This window comes from Gymnogyps californianus, chromosome 12 (genome assembly GCF_018139145.2).
Source record: "Gymnogyps californianus isolate 813 chromosome 12, ASM1813914v2, whole genome shotgun sequence".
Lineage (NCBI taxonomy): Eukaryota > Metazoa > Chordata > Aves > Accipitriformes > Cathartidae > Gymnogyps > Gymnogyps californianus.
In genome coordinates, this window is record NC_059482.1 from 2,821,975 (window position 1) to 2,836,165 (window position 14,191).

At 58.5% G+C, this 14,191-nt stretch overlaps 1 protein-coding gene across 3 annotated transcripts in view; it reads left to right on the forward strand.

Moving 5' to 3' along the window:
• The first annotated feature begins 279 nt into the window (after nucleotides 1-279).
• KIAA0513 (KIAA0513 ortholog) overlaps nucleotides 280-14,191 on the forward strand; it is a 28,489-nt gene continuing 14,577 nt past the window's right edge. For 2 of the 3 annotated variants that reach the window (XM_050903809.1, XM_050903807.1), the window contains exon 1: nucleotides 280-303. The gene's annotated coding sequence lies outside the window, so the exon portion shown is untranslated. Of the gene's footprint in view, nucleotides 304-2,417; nucleotides 2,466-14,191 lie in introns of those variants that run through there. The other variant, XM_050903808.1, reaches the window with a different exon arrangement.

A 14,191-nucleotide genomic window follows, 5' to 3' on the forward strand; every position in this document is an offset into this window, starting at 1 on the left:
TGAGTTTGGCAGCCGCGGAGGAAACGGGCTTTGCAGGGATCCCTCGGGGCTGCGGGGCTGGCTGGTTTCCCAGCCCAGTGCGGGTGAAGGCAGCAGCTCGGTGTGACGGAGGGGCCAAAAATAGAAACTTTACCGTGAGCGGAGAGGAATAATACTTTTCCTGAAGCCGTGCAATAGCCTTGAGGCTGCTAACGTAGTGATAAGCAGTTGTTTGCCTGTGCTCTGGAGCAAGCGTGTTTTATCTCTTCCTTGTTCCAGCCCTGGAGAAAAAGCCCAGCGATTTTGCTGCCGTGGGACCACCAGGTCTGTATTTTATTATTTCTCTATTCCGGCAGCGCCTGGAGACCTGACGTGAATTATGTAGCATGACACGGCTGACGGCCCGGCCGTGCTCTTGGATTAAAAACCAGAAGCAGAAGGTGCAGGGGAGCTCTGCAGCTTTTGAAGGGGATGAGCTAGGCAGATCTGATGCCTTCATTAGCGGTGGTGTGTGGGTTTGGGGAGCTGTGGGTGCCGATGCCCGGCTGAGCTGCTCCCACCGGAGCCGCGTCGAGGGGCGAGCGCGGCCGTTTCGTGGCGCCGGGAGGAGGAAACATTTGCAGCCGCCTGCCGCAAACAAGAGGCCCCGAGGAGGAAACACCGCGAGCTGGGCTGGGGAAAATCCCAACCTCCTTGTGCAAAGCCCAGGGCTCGAGGAGAGGATTAAATCCCAGATAAAACTGGGATTCCCTTGTCCCTCTCCTGTCCTGCCCCAAAACTCGTGCTTTCAGGGGAGGTGGTGCCACTGCCTCGTGCAGGAGCACGGTGACGCCAGGCAGTTTTAGTGGTGCAGAGTTTGGTGGGTAGGAGAAAAAGACTGAAGTTAAATGTTGAGCTAATTAGCTTTTCTATTAGCAAGCAGCTCCGGGTGATAATGTCTACAACAGTTTAGTGGCCGATTGCCTCTTGCAGCACCAACACAGCACAAGTTTAGATGATTTTTTTCCCCTTTATACAAGTCTCTGCAAATCCCCTCCTTTGCCTTGCATCTGCCCTGAAGCACGGCCGATAAAACCAGAGACTTCTCCCAGCTTCAGCCCATCTCCGGGAAGGAGGACGATATTAAACTTGAAACAAATTACATTGTGCATTCGAGTGAGGATGCTCGAATGCATTTTCTTTTCCTAATGACGGAGGCAGTGGGAATTGCAGCACCATTAATTTCTCCTTTTGCCTCCTGCGAGTTGTCAGCAGCTCTCCCCTTCGCCTAGTAACTACCGCATCCAATGGGTTGGATGCTCTGCTGTGGCCCCGGCACCTTTTGTACGAGCTCAGTGCTGAAAAATAACCGGAGCAGCCCGGGAAATGCCGCAGGGCGAAGCCGGGAGCCGCGGGAGGTGGCAGGGATGCAGGGTTTGCAGCGAGCTCCGGAGGAGCATCCAGGGCTGCCGCTTCCCATGGCGTTTCCTTCTGTTTTGTGCCTTTTGAACCTTTCGGGGTTTCTCGCTGTTGGTGGAGGGTGGGGAGACGGGGCGGCTGCCGGGCTTTAAAGTGTCTCCAGCCTGGAGGAAGATCAGCCGTACTGCCGGATCTTGGGATGGGAAACTGCTGCTCAGAGGACAATAAAGGTTATTAAATGTCAGGGGGAAATAAAGCTGCCTTTTTTTTCGTTTTTTTCTTTTTTTTTCCACCCCCCCCGGGCTGAACTGGTTTGCAGGCGCTTTGTGCCGCAGGCAGAGCAGCGGGAGATGGGGACCAGGGCACGGGACTGGCTGCCTCGGGGCATCCCATCGATTCTGGATTCAGGGTGGGGGGGGTTACTCCTTGAGCACTTGGGGGTCCTGGCCATGGGTCAGGGACCTGCAGACCCAGCCTTACGCAAGGGCAGAATGAAATGGGTGTATTCCCTTCGTGGGCGCAGCCTCGCAGGAGGTTGCATGGGTTCGGGCTCACGCTCTGGGCTGCGGGATGCATCCAGCCGCCTCCGCCGCCAGCTGCCAACGTTGCTCCGACCCTTTGCCGAGCGCAGGGTTGTGGGCGATGGCACGGGAGGCGGTGACGCCGGCTTCGTTGGCCTCCGCCACACCTCTCCTCCCAGCCCCTTGCCCTCGTGGCTCCGGCAGTGTGAGCAGCAACAGGTCTTTCCAGTCCCGCTCCGGCGCTGCCTGGGGCCGTGTTTTGGCACGCAGCCCCTTCGGGAGCTCCCATCACGGCTCTCGGGGCACGTCGGCAGCGGGGCGGCACCCAGGGAGAGGGAAAAGCACTGGGTGCGTCACCAGCTCGCCTTGTTTATCTTTTATTTTGACAGTCGTAGCTTTAATTAATCATCACGCACCAGTAAATGCTTGCAAAACTGTCCCCGTAATGCCAGGCTGTGTCCGCCCCGGGACTGAGCTCGCCGGGGCACGCAGGGCATCGCCTTCTGCCAGACGCTTCTCGCCCGCTGGAAGGAGAAGCCCCGGGGAGCCAGCGCCCACGGGTTGAAGGTAAAAAGCAAATAGGTGCTGCGGGGCTCCCTGGGTAGCGTGCTGGGGCCGGAGCAGCCCCTCGGGGCTCCCGGAGGGTGGGCATCCGCCTGTGGCACGGCTGATCCCGCCTGGCAAAGCCGCTGGAGTCTGCTGGGAGAAAATATCGGGTGCTGGCCTGCACCCCGCATGGCAAGAAGAAGGTGTGGAATGGCAAAAGTTGGCAAATTGGATGTAGTTTGGAAATGGGGCATTTTTTCAGATGGTGAGCAGGATGAGCCCTAGGATCAATGGCCAATGATCAAAGTGCAGCTCCCATGAGATCCCAAATCGCGGCATCTCCCCTGCTCCCCCTCGGAGGCTCATCCACGGCACTGCTGCGACGCTTTCCCCTGTTTTTTTACCTCTGCCGCGCCGCTGCCTAGCTCTTCATTTTAACAGATGGCTGGAGTGACAATTACTGCCTCAAAAGACTATATTTATAAATTCCTTGTTGGGCTGTTATCCGGCATGTGCTAGAGCTTTACACAAACAGAGAGCCGAGAGTCACTGCTGGCTGTTGTAACTGGAAAGGAAATTATATTGCACAAAGCACTTCAAGAAAGCGCGATGGGTTTTGCCGGGGAAGCAGCTTTGGTGGGTGCATGTAAAATGAGTTTGGTTTGCGTAGATTTGGTGCATGTTAAGAAATAGTCACCTGGGGGTGACTGGTACCGGCTGGCTGGCATCCCATCCCATCCCATCCATCCCATCCCATCCCATCCCATCCCATCCCATCCCATGCCATCCTATCGCATCCCATCCTGTCCCATCCCGTCCTGTCCCATCCCACCCCATCCCATCGGAAGGAGCACGCCGCATCACGGAGGGCTGCAGGACCGCGAGGCAAAGCTGCCTTTCATGGCTCCTGGATTTAATTTAATTGCCTTTCTTCTTTTCTTGGTTATCGTGCTCATGAATTTGGAAGCTCTTAATGCAAAACAATTAGGGATGGGATTCCCTGGGGATGGAGTGATTTCCTATCTGGAAATGCAACGGGTCTTTCGTCCTCCCTGTCCCTGCCCGCTTGCTGCTGCGCACCGCGTGCTGCTGATTGGGAAGGTCGATGGCGATGCCCGATGCTCCGGGCTGCACGGTGAGGATTGCAGAGGATGCTGGCGATGTCAAAGTTAAATCAGCCGGCCATTGGGAAGGACGACTGGGAGGGCAGGGAGCTCTGCGGGGAGGATACACCTAAGCGGGGTGCTCAGGAGAGGATGGGTAAGGTGGCCCGCTCGGGAATCCACGTCTTTGTCAGGATTTGGAAATAAAAGCAGAAAAATAGCATTTGGTCCTCTGCCAGCGTGTTGTGCCCTTAGCATCCGCGTTGCTGGGCTCGAGCCATCTGCACCATCTTGCCGGTGACCTTCCCTTTGGTGCTGCGGCCGCCAGCATCTCCCACGCATCCACTGCGCTCGTCCTGAGCTGCTCATGTCCGAACGCCCCGGGGACCGCGGGGCTGCCACCCGCTCCTCTCTCCCGTGCGTGGGGCGGCGATGGAGCACCACGCTCTGCCTGGGTAAGACGGCACGGTTGGAGGTGATACTTAACCGTGGCTTGTCACCCTTTCTAGCAACTGAGACAGGGAAGGGAGAGGGGACATAAAACATGAGAGCTGTGCTGGGCGAGCGCTGCAGGTGTCAGCAAGCAGCGTGTTTCGGGGAGGCTGGCGGAGGCACCGCAGGGTTTTGCCCAGCGTCGGGCTGCGGTGCCAGGCTGCCCACGCCGCCTTTCCCTGGGAAACCCGGCGGTTTGCACAAGCAGAGGCGTATGCTGCCACGCCGAGGCCCCTTCTGCTGCTTTGGGAGCCACCCCATGATGCTGGCGAGGTCCCCGCTGCCGCCCCAGCCCGGTGACATCGTGATAGCAGGAAGCCGAGCCGTCACTCGCCGATGCAACCTTTGCACTCCCGGCAGCCCTGCGTTTACTCCTCACCCGTCCTGGCTGCCTCGCACGGGCGGGAGGGATCAAAACCACCTTCATTTCTCCCAGCTCTGCTGCTGCTGGCACTCCCTGGGTAGTTTGCTGTGCTCCCGTGGGCTGATTTACCAGGAAGGGAGACGACGAAGAGCAGCGCGCGGGGGAATTATTTAAGTTGTAGGTGCAGCGGGAGCTCTTCCGCAGGGCTGCCTCGCCATGCAGCCAGCAACGGTGTGTATGCAACGCCCACGCAGGCCCCAGCTATTTCTGTATTAAGTGTTTGACGGAGCCAAACACAATTTGGGCGTATTTGCAGGGAAAGCACAGGGAGAGGAGCCCCGCTCCTGTTGCTGGAGCTCATGTGAGCCTGGCCATCTGCGTCTCCCCGGGAAGGCATTATAAATAGGTTCGGCTGCTTTCCTTTTCTGTGGCATAACTTTTCGGCACTCTGCAGATTACAGGGAGGCTGAGGGTAATTATAACACCTTCGTCCTAACTTGCTGACACCTGCCTTCCTCGCTGAGCTCTTCTAACGCACGTGCTGTGGCAGATGTTTGCTAACCAAGAGGACCCCGGGGAGACACGGGGAGGCTTTTTCCTCCCTAAAGAAGTGAGCATCAAGGAGGCACGTGTCTTCGACAGCCCGTGGCAAGCTCCGCTTTGCTCAGCGGAGAGGTAAGTGGCAGCTGATGGTGCAGTCGTGTCCCCCTGAGGTGGGATCCAGCCAGGCGGTAGCCCCAGGGAGGGCAGAGCATCACCCGAACTGAGCCGCGGTGGGGAACGTGTGTTCTGGCATCTTCTGCTCTGCGCGAATAATGCACCAAATTGCTGTGTTTTCGGGCTTGTTTCGTAACCTGGCTCCCAGCTGTGATATACTGGGGCAAGCCGGAGGTCAGCGCAGGGCTCATCCCCTCCAGCTTCTCTGCTAGGTCTGGCTAAGGTGGAGAAAACCCTGTGTTTTAAACCACGTGAACACCCGGCAGAGGAGAAGCTGCTCGGCAGCGCCTGGCTGCGTTCGGCTGCTTTCGGCTCGGCTGGAGTCGGCGCAGAGGGGAGATGGTTTCCCATGCCCGGACCGGTGATGTGCCACGCATGCAATGTGCCAGCGGGGTGTGAAGCTGGGAGTGCAGGAGGATCCCTGTCCTTAGGTACTTTCATAAGTGAGGAGAAGGAAGCTCTGGTGATCTCTGCATCAGAGATTCAACCAGGAATAAGGAAACGAGAGGGTTTTCCCAACCGGTGTGCCAATAGGGGCGTTCAATACGGGAGGGTCCAACTTAATGCCATAAACCAGATTGGATTAGGAAGGATTTGCAAAGGGCCAGTCTGGAAGAGCGGCTTATTTAGGTTTATAGCAGCTGTGTCACAACCATACGTGGTGTTGCAACACGCTGTTGTGTTGTATGCTCGCATTGGGGTGTTGGGTTTGAAGGCTCAGTGAGCGGCCGGGAGCTCCTGGGCTGGGACGGGGGAGACGGTGCGGGGTGGCCACGGGAGGGTGGTCTGGGCTGTGAGAGGGCATGGGAGGACACGGCTAGATAAGCACCAGGAACCCGACGTCTTCCTTGTCTTGTGAGTCTGAACCAAATCCCTTAGCCCATGAGATCGTGGAGGGTGACTATCCTTCGGGGCTTGGCTGGTTTCATACTGTTGTGGGTCTTTTTAATGCATATTAATTTCTCGTTATGCAAGTGGCTCTGTGGGGTTGAAGTGTCTTCTTGCCCCTGTCCCACTCCACGTGCTTTTGCTGTGCTCTGGGTGCGCTCGTGGGCACGGCCCTGCCCAGGCTGCGGCTGCAGCCGCGTCCAGCCGCAGCAGAGGAGCTGCCCCTCTTTTACGGGGCTCAACTCACACCATGGGGTCAGCCCGGCCCCGTGGCGTTTGCATGCAGGACCTGGGCTTTGGGGCTTTTATCAGAGCTTTTATCTCGTTTCTTCCTGCTCTTGCTCTGCCTCCATTCCTTACAGTGGGATTTTGCATCACATCCTTCTGTCTTTGAAACCCCGGCTCCTTTCCGGAGCTGTCGGCGCCTTCCCCTGTGCCTTGTGCCCAGCCCCGCTCTCCTGGGCTGCTTTTTGCTCAAGGGCATGAAGCAAAAAATTGCCCAATACTTTAGTAACTTCCACAAAAGAGGTGCTTCCCCTTGTAGCTGCCGAGTAGGTGGGGATGTCACCATCTGCTCAGCACCGATTCCTCCTCTCTGCCTCCCTCCTGGTGCTGGAGAACCGGCCCCGGCAGATGTGAGCTTGGCTCTCTCGCGGCGCCCGCCTACTGCTGGAGTCGTGCTGTGTTGTGATCGGGGAAGGAAAATAGGCCACTTATCGCGTGCGACAGACACAGCCACCCTCGGAGCCTTTGTCTGCGAAAAGGGGAATGGAGTGATGAATAGCCACATCAGTCTGGGGGCAGAGCTGCAGCTGGGGCCCCAGCGCCGGTGGGTCTGTGGGTGCCCACGGGCTCCCTGCAAACGCACCGAGGAGGGAGGTGGGTGCTGGAGGATGGATGCGGCTGCAAGCGTAGGGGATGGTGGGAGATGGTTCTCGGCTTGGGGATGGAGCTGGGGAGAGGGGTCGCTCTCCCAGGAGGGCGTTTTTGGGGGGCACCACCGTGGAGACGTTTCCACAAGCTGCTTGGAAAGTCTCGAACATCTCATGTGGGTGCAGGTGGGTTAATAACCCAACCTGAACCTTGACGGAGACGGGCTGCCCTGGTCCTTGGCTGCTTCCAGCCGAGGTGGTGTGCCATGGCAGAGTCACGGGGTGGATGCTCTCCCAGTGCCCCGGCGAGCAGCCCGGGGCCTCTCCTTTCCTCATTAAGATGAATCATTCCTGGGGAGGGCTGTGAGTTACCGAAGCAGGCTGCGTTTGGTTCGGTGCCCGGAGCGTGCGTGCCGGCGCACCGTCGAGGTTTCCACCTCCTGGGCTCCGGTGCAAATCCCAGGTCAACAGCAGAAGCAACAGATAAAAAACACGACCTGCAAGTTGTACTTTAAAGATCAGGTGTCCACATGAAAACCCAACCAGCAAGAGCTGGCGAGGGGAAGGCAGTAAAACCCTCACCATCGTGTTATATAAAAATTGGGGATCTGGGATGTGTTTTTACACGTCATTTGCAATTTCTGAAGTCTGACTTAATTATAATAATCACCCTCAGCAGACAGTCAATTAGTAATGCTCTTGGATTTCTGCAGAGCTCAAACTTTGTGTCACAAACGCGTTGTTCCCTCCGTGGGCTGCTGCTGATGTGTGCGGGGAGCAGGCAGCATCCCCTCCGCACGGGGACGGACTGGGCGTTGAGCAGTTCCGTGCTAATTGGCACCATCCGAGCTCTCCCGACGAGGATGCTCTGTGGCAGGGGTGGCTCACCCATCTCCCTCGCTCCTGCGTGGCTCGAAAGGACTGAAAAAACCCCGTGGAGGCTTTTGACTCTCTTCCAAGGGTGCCCTTGTGCGGCAGCAGCTGGGTTTGGCCCGGCTCTGCCGGGGATGCTGCAGTCCCCTCAGCACCGGTCCCAGTAATATTTCCCTGGGTTCATACAATTTGCTGCTCATGAGCCAACCCCCCCACGGCATCTCCTGACGGGGGGAAGATGCTGTTGTTATAGCCAAGCCTGGTTTTTGCTCCCTGTGGGTAGCAGAGCAGGACTGGTCGTTGCTGCTGGTCCTCCAGGCTGTGCTGGGTCAGTGATCGCCGTCTCCCTGCCCGTGGGGGATGCTCGGATACAGGAGTACGAAAAGGGGCTCTGCTCTGGGTTGGGGTGATGCTGGAGCAGGGAGGATAAGCAGGATGGGTGATGCCATGCTGACACGAGGGCTTTCCAGCCTCCCCTCGCTGTCACGGGGTGCGTGCCACTGCCTGGGAAGTGCTGCAGAGCTGGGGGGGGCTGTTGCTTCCCCAAAGCACCCCCCTTCAGAGAGCCCGTTGGGTTAACGTGGCAGTGGCTGGCCAAGTGACGGGGTCCTTTTGGGAGGGCTGAGATGCCCTGGCAGAGGCTGGCAGGGACGGAGGTGCAGGGGTTAGTGGCCTCCTCTACGTGGTCGTTTGCTTCTCTTTGTATCAGAGACTGCCCGTCGTTGTGAGCACCCCAAAATTGCCACTCAGGCATGTAACACCCACTCTGGGACAGCCCTCCCAGAGGTCTCGTCCTTTTCCTCTCTCCTATCTCCTGCCACGAAACCCCTGGAGCTTTTTCTCCAGGGGTGCCAGGGGAGAAGCCAGACTCCCCTGGCACTGCTTGCTGAGCGAGCAATAATTCCCCTGAATGCTGCCCTCGTCCCGCCGCACGCTGCACCGGCTGCTCTCACCTGGTTTCTCCTCTCCGCTGGGACTTTTCTCCCTCTGATCTCAATTGGGTTTTTTTTTTGGTATTATTATTTCCCGGAGTGGCTCATCTGGGAGGAGCAGAGCAGGTAACTCGCAATCCTCAGGGGTCTGGGTGATGGGGAGGCTTAAAAACCAGCTAAAGGTGATGGAAAGGGCTGGAGAACTCCCCTTTGATGGGGACCCCACCTGATTTTGTTTAATATTTTGGATGTCTGCTTGCACAGGGGCTTGGACAGGCTGTTTTGAGGGGGGCGATGAGCTTGGGGTGGGAATCCCGCTGCAAGGCAAGTGCTCTCGCAGGGGCTGCACGCTCACCCTGTGCCGCAGGAAAGGGGCCGGCACGGCTCTCGGGAGACGTCGGCGCTGGGCCGGCCGTGAAAACCGTGGCGAAATTACACAATGAGCTTTTTCCTTCCCTTTCCTCCGAGCCGGCGCCGCAGCCAGCCGGGCTCTGCACGCAGCCGTGCGTGCCTGCGTGGGCACCCGGGGGGGGACGCGATGCGCCTGAGCTCCGGAGGGAGGGATCGCATCGTCCCTGCGTCGCCTGCATTGGCTGCTCCCCGGCGTGCCGGCCACGCCGGACCCAGTCTCGCCGGATGCCGCTGACCTGCCGGCGAGCCAAGGTGCGCCAAAGCTCCTGGGTGCAGGTAAAAGCCAGGGGAGGGAGGGCAGCAACCGGGGGACACCAGCTCCGCTGTGACCCCACGCGAGGACAGGCCTCGGCACGGCAGCACGGTCCCTCCCGCTGAGGTTTAATCCGTTCCTCTTTCCCCATCTCATGCTGGGAGGTGATAACCCGCTTTCTCGTGGCCCAGCCGCCGAGGCGTTGCCGTCCTCTCTTTAAACTCAGCCCATCGGTCGGATGCATTCATCCTCCCCAGGTCGGATGGAGGGTCCCTAGGTGCCCCACGGGTCCCCGGGCTCCATCAGCAAAAGGCTTTGGCCGTGCTGCCGTGCCGGCTGCATCTTTAACCGTGAACCCAGCAGCAGAGGCTGGAGGCAGCATCCCCCGTGGGGGGCTGAGTGTGTTTGGGGCAGGGGAAAACCTCCCGTGCCTTTCGGGGAGCTCATTTCCAAAATACAGCCCAGCCCCCGGGATCCCTAGGTGAAATTTTGCTGGGTGAAAATAGGAATTGCCGAATAAATAGCTCCATTTCGGGGCTCCCTGGGGATGTGCGTGCGTGGTGGAGGGGGGGTGAAAGCTGTGCTGCTGGCGAGCATTAAAGGAGAAGCCGCAGCTCGGCACAAAAGCCGGTCTTATGCAGCGCAGGTCTATTCAAGAGACATTTAATTCTCTTCTAAAGTCCAGGCGAACGGGGAGCTGCCATCTGGTGTCTGATGGCAGCAGGAAGAAAGGGCTCTTTGCAAAGCGGGGCAAGTTGGGAGCTTGCCGGGCTTCAGTTTGTCTTGAAATGGCTCTGTTATTAAGGCTGAGCGAGCTGGCTTTGTAAAGTGACCCGTGTGGGTTAACGCTGGCTTTGGAAAGGGGAAGGGTCCTGCCTGCGGCTGCCCGACCCGGCAGGCAGCAGAGCCCCGCAGAGCGATGCTGGGGCCGGGAGAAGAGCCGCAGCTGGGGAGGAGACCCACGGGACCAACGGTGTTCACATCATCTGCCAAAAATCCTGCGTCAGGGGCTGCCAGGGGATGGGACCCCGGCCGCAGGCTCTCGCCCCGCTCTCCGGCTCTCCCTGTCTTGGTGCAGCGCTGGGTGCTGATTCTGGCATGCACCGAGTGCGTGCGGTCTCTGCTCTGCCTGCGCGAGCACAGCTGAGCGCAGGTCTCAGCTCACAGCCTCGCCGGTATTCGAGGAATTATTTTTATGAAGTTGCAGAGGCTGTAACTTCTCTGCCTGCGAAGTGGCTGGGCAGTGCCTGCAGTCGGGGTAGCACGGCTGTGCCTTGGCGAGGACGCAGTTTAAGCCCTGATAAAACGGGGAGCGTGTCCCCGCTGCCAGCGCAGGGAGCAGAGCAGATCTGCAGCGGGGACAAGCAAGCTCAGTGTGGGGGAGTTTCAGCTTCCCTAAGTCCCAGGGCTTGTTTAAGCAAGGAGGTTTGTGCGTTTAAATGTTCGTGGGGCACTTTGGGAGGAGGGGTAGGTGTGGTACCTCCGGATTTAGGGTGGTTTGAGGGATCCAGCACTGGACGGGTCTGTGTCCCCCAGCTGTGACCTTTCTGCCGGGGTGTTCTCACTGCGGGAGAGACACGGGGGAACAAGACTGACCAGTTCCCCCGGAGGAAACAGGCCGTTCCCTTACGGCACAGGGAGTTTTCCTTGGCAGAAACAAAGCTTTGCCCACGGTGCCTTTGCCGGGTTGGCTCAGCGCCCGCCGCGGCGCTTCTCACCGGTGCAGAGGTGCTTTGCCAGGATGGATGCGTGGGTGCAACGGAGGTGGGTGGCTGCACGGTCTCCCTGGGGAGTGCCGGTACCCGGAGCTGCTGCAGCAGCCGCGGTGCAAGCGGCATGCCCGTGTCGGACCCCGTGGTCCGGCTGCACAGTGGGCGATGCAAGCCCAGGGGCTTGCGGGGATCTGGATGCACTTGTGGGTGTGTTGTACACAGGGCAGACGAGACAAGCGTGGATCTACCGTGGCAGGCTGCAGCGTGGAAAAGTGCCAAGCACTGAGAAATGGCACTTTGCCCTGTCCCTCCGGCAGCAATGACTCCCTGTTTCTCCCCCCCACAGCGGGGTTGTGTCCTCTCCGGGGCAGCAGGACATTCAGTGGGAGGAGGCAGCGATGCACCGTCTCCCTTCCCGCAGGTTAGGAAGGACATGTCCCCGACACGGCTGGGAAATGGAGATGTGGGACATGTTTAAATCACCTCTGCTGCAGAGCAAGACCAAGCCCTGCCGTGGCCAGGGCAAGATGCTGCCCACGCACTGCGGGAGCATCTCTCTCGCCCCTTGCACATCTCTCCGGCTCTGTGCAGCAGCGAGGACGAACGCAGCCCTTGGTATGGCATGGATTCACTGCTGGAGATCTTGGTGGAGCTTGTGGCTGTGTTGGTGCATGGTGGCCGAAGGAGCAGAGCCATCCCCTCTGGGCTGCCAAGCCGAGTCCTGCAAGAATATTAATTGCGTCTTTTCCCCTTCCCCAGAGCAGCATCTCTAGCGGGCGATGCGAATGGGCTGAATGTCCCCAGGGGCTTTCAGAGCCCTTGTGCTATGTGTCTGGGTGCCATCCCAGCACCCAGGGAGCAGAGGGACTGGAGGGATGTACTCTCGTAGCCACGAGAAGACAGCCAGAGGTTTCTTCGTTTCAATTACAGTTTTTAATTGCCCCTGACGGCTCCAGGCTGGAGCACCGTCTCCATGTAGGACGCAGATGCGAGTGTGGGTTCGAGCGCTGTCATTATGCAGGATGCCGCCCACGGCCTGAGCTGATAACAAGGATTAGCTGAGTTTGTCATCCAGCTCTGGGGACAGGGAGGGCAGGGGCTTGCTGGGGGCCAAGCCCCACAGCCGGGGAGCGAGGAGAGCTGGGCCACAGACTGGCTGAATCCTGCTCCCCACTGGGATTTCCATCACAGCAAACTGGGATTGGATCCCGCTTCCCAGGCATGAATTGCTGAGGTCTTGCAGCACACCCGACCTCAGCACCCAGCACACCTGTAAAAAGCCCCAAGGGGAAACTCCATGCAGGTTTTAGGGATGCTGGGAGAAAGCATCTCATCCTGAAATCCCTGGAAAATGCAGGCTTGCCCGGCAGGATGTACCAGGAGTGGCACGGGGACACACGCTGCTGGCACAGTGAGAGAGGTGCTGCCGCGGGGGTCTGGGCGGCTGCTGGGTTCGGGTGGGACAATGGGGTCCGTGGTGCTGGTGGGAGGGGGAGTTTCAGGTTTACCACCTCTGCTGTTCTCCAGTCTCGGTCCCGTGGGTGCCAGTTCAGCATCACCCAGTAAGGCTTTGAGGGTGATTTTTTTTTTTTTGCCCCCGTGTGTCATTTCTCCAGGCTTTGCAAGGAGATGAAGGAGTTCAGCTGCAAACCCAGACTGGGTGGTCCTGTTCCCTGGAAAGGATGTGCTGGGACCAGGGTGGGAGGAGGATGGCAAAGCTGCGACATTCCTCTGAAATAGGGCAGAAAAAAGGTCCTCCCTCATCCCCACCTCCATTGCTTTCCATCCCAGCTCCTCGCTCCTCCCTTCCTCTCCCAGCACCGGGTTTCAACACACCGTGGGTCCCTTCTGGGCTTGCACACGCCTGTCTCAGGGCAGAGCCCGGTGACATCTCCCATCCCTCCCTGCCTAATTCCTCAGGGCACTGACCCACCAGCAGCCCCAGGGCTCGGAGCTGCACAAACCAACTTGGTTTTGTTCATCTCCCGGTGCCGGCAGCAGCGTTAGCCCTGGGTACCAGGGCACGGCGGGTCCCGCACCACCCACAGGTCTCACAGCGCCCACGTGCTGGGGGGTCAGCAGGTTTTGCCCCCATCTTAGAGAGCTGAGATGTCGCAGGGGTTGATGCAGGTGGAGGAAGCAGCAAAACTGGGCAGTTCCTTGGTTGTGATGGGCCAGAAATGCTGGATTCAAAGGCAGATCATGGATGAAAGCTGTTGGCACATGTATGTGCAGCTCTAGGTGCATCATTCAGATCTACCCCAGCATTTCTTTTTAGTAAAAAACAGGCCTTTTCCAAAGTTTCAGGGCACTACGGATTTCCTGTGCCGTTTCCATGCATGGCTCCAGCCAACTCTTTCTTCATTGATGATATTCCCGGGCTGGTGTCTCCAGTGGGAAGACATGGATTAGTTGTACGCCAGCTGCCCATGGGGAATACAGACGTGCTGGAAGATGCTTGCTTGCAAGAAAGCCGGTACTCAGCTACGCGCTACCTTGTCTGTCTGGTTGAGCTTTGTGGTTAGAGTCAGCCCAGGAACTGCAGGACCCGAAAGATGCTGAAGCTCATGATGATGCTGAAGCTCGTGACACTGTAGTAAGGCTCCTGGGCAGCCAAAAAGCCCCTTTTTATTCTAGAGCCTTCGTTCACTCTCAAACTCGACCCAGCAGTGGCAAGCCAGGAGCGGGATCCCCTGGGCTGTGCCTGGGCGGTGGTGGGACGTGCAGCCGGGCTGATCTCCACGTGCGGATGGAGCCGAGTGCTCAGGCTGCGGGAGCTGGGCCTCTCGGTTTGTATTTTGGCTATTCCTTTCCTGGATTTGTTCCGCTGCAGCAACGACTGGGTTGTGGAGCGGGTACGGGGCTGAGTTTGAGGCTTGTTTTTGGTTTTGAAGCTCTGCTGGGCTCTGTGCTGAGAACCCAACAACCTTGGAGGCTGTGGAGATGCCTGGGAAGCCCGGGCACCCATAGCAGCTGCCAGCAACTTGAAATAGCTTTTGTGGCCTTCGTTCAAGGGCAAGGCTTTATCGTGAGCTGGTCAGCGAGTGGTTAAACCCTTTCTGGCCCTTCTGCAAGCAGAATGCACTTACTAATGCTGCCTGCAGCCCTGGCCAGGTTTCTGCTGAGCCTG